At 33.9% G+C, this 4,482-nt stretch overlaps 1 non-coding gene across 1 annotated transcript; it reads left to right on the top strand.

Moving 5' to 3' along the window:
- The first annotated feature begins 685 nt into the window (after nt 1-685).
- LOC128032284 (small nucleolar RNA R71) lies at nt 686-792 on the top strand. Its single transcript, XR_008188412.1, has one exon. It is a non-coding gene; the product is annotated as a small nucleolar RNA R71 (small nucleolar RNA).
- The last annotated feature ends 3,690 nt before the right edge of the window (nt 793-4,482 follow it).

Below are 4,482 nucleotides of genomic sequence, written 5' to 3'. Positions count from 1 at the left end.
GCGACCTTGTGGTCTTTCCGAAACAAGTTTGGCAAGCTGTCCAATTTGATTTTCAAACCCATGAATCGATGCTAGCTGATTTTTCAATATTGTTTCAGTGTTTTAAAATCGAGTTTCTAACACTGAAATAAATTTAGCTAACATCTCTTCAAGGTTCGGTTTCTTCTCTCATTGATAAGGCTACTGAAAACCCGAAAGGGGTTGTAACATTTGATTATCTTGACCACCCCAAGAGAAATTTGGATGGTTCCTCCAACCTGCATTATAACTATTCTTATAAAGGTTAATTTGAGACCTAGAATTATTACCCATAAAGTCGACTTGCTCATGCTCAATCTTAGACCTGATGGGTGAATATTTTGAATTAATCATCCTCACTCCATTCGCATCACACTGCATCATCGGGCTCACCTATTTAGAAAAATTCAACCTATTAATTTTCTTACCAAGAGCTTCAACCTAATTTGTCAACATAGAAAATGCATCAATATCAAAAACTCTAATTGTTTTGACAAGTTTTACTCTCGTAACTTGCCATTGATAATTATCCAGTGTCATCTCTTCAATAAACTCTTAAGCTACCTCAGGTGCTTTGTTATACAATGTTCCGCCAGTTGCTGCATCAATCATCTGCCTAGTCGAAGGGTTCAAACCATTGTAAAAAGTAACTTGGAGCCACAAAGGTAGTCTATGATCAGCACACCTTCTCAAAAAATCTTTAAATCTTTCCCATGTATCATAAAGTGTCTCAACATCAAACTAAAAAAAAGAAGAGATGTCATTCCTCAACTTAGTTGTTTTAGCCGGTAGAAAATATTTTAACAAAAACTTTTCAGTTATTTGAGCCCAAGTCATGATGGGACCTCGTGGAAATGAATTTAACCATTGTTTTACCTTACTTCTCAATAAGAATGGGAACAACCATAAGCATATGGCATCATCAATAACGTCGTTGATTTAACAGTGTCATAAATCTCTAGAAAGTTAGCCAAATGAGCATTCGGATCTTCATCTTGCAACCCATCAAACTAAACATATTGTTGTACCATCTCAATTGTGTTCGACTTCAACTCAAAATTGCTTACAGCAATAGTTGATCTAACAATACTCGATTCAGCCCCAATCAGAGTAAGCTTAACATAATCAAACATAGTTCAAGGAACACAACTTGCAGGAGGTAGTTGGTTATTTTGAGTATCACTCATCTCCATAGTAACACCTCTCCCTCTAGATCTTCTACTATATTACGTTAATTTTGCCTTGCTTCTCTAACCTCTCTACGATTTTTACGAGTAGTCTTTTCAATCTCACTATCGAAAAATAATGTATCCAACGAGTTACCTCTAGTCATAAACTAAAAGAACCTTCCAGAAGCAAACAAACAAAAAGATTAAATTAAAAAATCAAATAAAAATATTAAAATAAAGAATGGCTAAATTAATATAAATAAAGTTTTCCAAATATTTTAGTCCCTGGTAACGGCGCCAAAAACTTAATGCAGTCGTAAACCAACTAAAAATTTGACAAAGGCAAGTGCACCTATCAATTAATAGTAAAGTTACAGTGAGCAAAGATATTGTTCCCACGAAAATTAAAAGTATTAGTAGTTACCGTCTTTCTATTATTTGACTGAAAAATTGGAGTGATTGATTAAAACTAAAATTAACTAATTTAATTAATGACCGCCTCCGGACATACAATGTCCAAAGTGTGAATACTGCAATAAAATTTAGAATGACAATGCGATATCCGCAAGTATACGGGTCGAGTTGTAATATAGTTTTACAACGAAGTAGGTGAGTCCTTTAAGGGTTGTACCCAAGGAAGGCAAGAGCTAGATCAATTTTAACCTAAACACTAAAAGATTTAATTAGTACTTTAAATAAATTATCGTACGAGAACATAAAAGAAAGGTTTTAAAAGTTTTTAGAATAATAAAATAACATAACATAAAATAAATAAAATTTAGGAGATAGAATAGTAGCGTAAATCAAATATTGATTATGGGTGATTAGCTCGCTTTGGTATTCCCAATGAACTGTTGCTTCGGGTTCCTCGTCACTCAACTAGTCCCTACCTTAGCGGGATCTTCTGATCTTCTGCTAACATAATGAGTTAGCAAGAACTACATATATTCTGACCTCACAGTCCAGACTGGCTTGGAGTGAAGGTGTTCAAGAATGGGTAATACCAATTTTGGGTTAATTCCCACCTTGATGACTTTCCAGGGTTGTCAGGCACAGGGTTTGTTTCACATTCTTCCTTTCCCACATAACTAATCCATTGAGTAACCCTACAAAATAATTAATAGATCATACCTCCACTCGCTAATGCCCCACAGAGGGATTAGTTCCTTATGGCTTTCGTAGACAATATGAAATTGATATAAAGAGAAAAGATGCTAATTAAATTGACAAGATAAAGTAAATAAAAGAGCCTGATTGTATTGAAATTAAGTACAAATCCATAGAGTTTTAATGCTTCCACAATTCAGATATCTTAAAGTCAACAAGAACAAATAAAAGAAAACTAAACTAAATTTTACAGAGAGAATCTAGGTAAAAGAATGATGTTTATAACATGTGCCAAAGGAGCCTATTTATAGCTTTTAGGTGGCCATCGTCCTTAACCCTAGGTTAGTTGACATTCCCGAGCTTAAAGTTTGATTACGAAGACCAAAATGCCCCTACTTCGTGTTTTGTTTCCGCAAATGTTGCAACACACCAGGACCTGTTTCACGACATAACAATCAGTATACTCCTCTGCAGCTGTCTTTAGGGGTATGTCGCGACACCCTTAGTCTGTGTTGCGACATCAAAGGCAGTCTTGAGTTTTCTCCATTCTACTCCCTATGTTGCAACATCGAGTCATTCATGTTGTGGCATAGTGACCAGTATCCATTTAGTGAACCTTCTAATGGTCTCTTACACACTCACAAAGTGTGTTAGCTCACCCTTAGGCCTCATTCGACCCCTAAGGTCAATAAAAAACTCAATTTGCACATTTTATTGAATGCAAATAAAACTATGAAAACATAACTAAAACATAATGAAAATGTTTGTATTCAAGCTCCTTAAATGTGAAAACTAGTTTAATCTGCTACACTGAATTACGGTAGATCAATTAACTAAAGAACACGGTAAAGAACAAATCAGGAAAATAATCGATTAACAACCAAGAAGTGAGATAATACCCAGGAAAGAATCCACCTAGACTTCATCTGTCATTATCAATCTAAATTAAGCAATTTCTTCACTTACTATCTTGATTTGTAGAAATCCCTAAATTATGCTAATATCTCTCTTCAAGACTAAGACCAACTAAATCTAGGTTGATTAATTAAAATTTCTTTCAAATTAAAACCCCTATTATCGCATTAACTCAATCTATGGATCCCCTATTATATTTTACTCTAATCTAGTAGATTTATGTCCTCCTATTTCTAAGATTGCGTGCAACTCCACTCAATTACGCTAGATCTACTCTTAAATAGGGTCTATACCTTCTCTGATTTAAGCACATCAAACATGGATTAATAGCCTAGAAATATTAAACCAAGAATTAAGCACACATAATTAAGAACAAGATCAAAGTATTTATTGCGTAAAATAAAAATCAAACAACAGAATCCATCCTAGGGTTCATCTCCCAAGGTATTTAGAAAATTAGTTCATGATAGCAAATAAAAACACCCCAAAGACAGTAAACCACAAAAAATAAATAAACTCATAATAAAATTCAAAGAAATCAAAAGATCTTCAGTCTTGACGAAAATATGCTTCAGAGTCAGTTTTAATGGTGTTTTTTGAGTTATTTTCTTGTGTATCCTATGACGGCTTACTCCTCTCTTCTTATCTTTGTAATATATTGGTCTTAAAATACCTAAAAAACTTTAAAATAAGTTTTCTAGTAGGTTTGGAGTATGATTCGTGCTTTCCACATGGTCTAGCACATGGGCTACCACACGGCCATGTGTCCAACCCGTGTGGCTCTTGAAACTTGCTCTGATTTTTTTATTTTCGCTTGTTTTGCACTCATTTTGCTCCCAAATGCTCTTCTAAGTATAGAAACATTAATTTAAAGGATTATGAACATAAAATTCACCATTTTAAATCAAATAATCATCCAAAAATGCATTAAGAATGAGGCTAAAACATGTTACTTTTGGCATTTATTAGCAAGTTGCTCGATACTACAACTCTAGATTGAAAAATAAGAAATTTCAAGTAGGTGATCTAGTTTTGAGAAATACTGAAGCTAGCTTTTCAGTATCATAGCAAGGAAAAATGGCCCATAATTGGGAAAGACCCTACAAAATTGTCGAGAAAATAAGCTATAGAGCTTATAGAATAGCAAAAATAGATGGTCATGTTCTACTTCATACATGGAATGTATGCCATCTGAAAAAATATTATCTGTGAATATCCTACTCTCTTTTTCAATAAATATACATTCTTTGAAAATACTATATAATATTCCCAG

The sequence above is a fragment of the Gossypium raimondii genome, chromosome 8, assembly GCF_025698545.1.
Source record: "Gossypium raimondii isolate GPD5lz chromosome 8, ASM2569854v1, whole genome shotgun sequence".
In the NCBI taxonomy this organism is placed as follows: Eukaryota; Viridiplantae; Streptophyta; class Magnoliopsida; order Malvales; family Malvaceae; genus Gossypium; species Gossypium raimondii.
The sequence above is the reverse complement of the archived record's forward strand: the minus strand, read 5'-3'. Positions and strand labels throughout refer to the sequence as shown.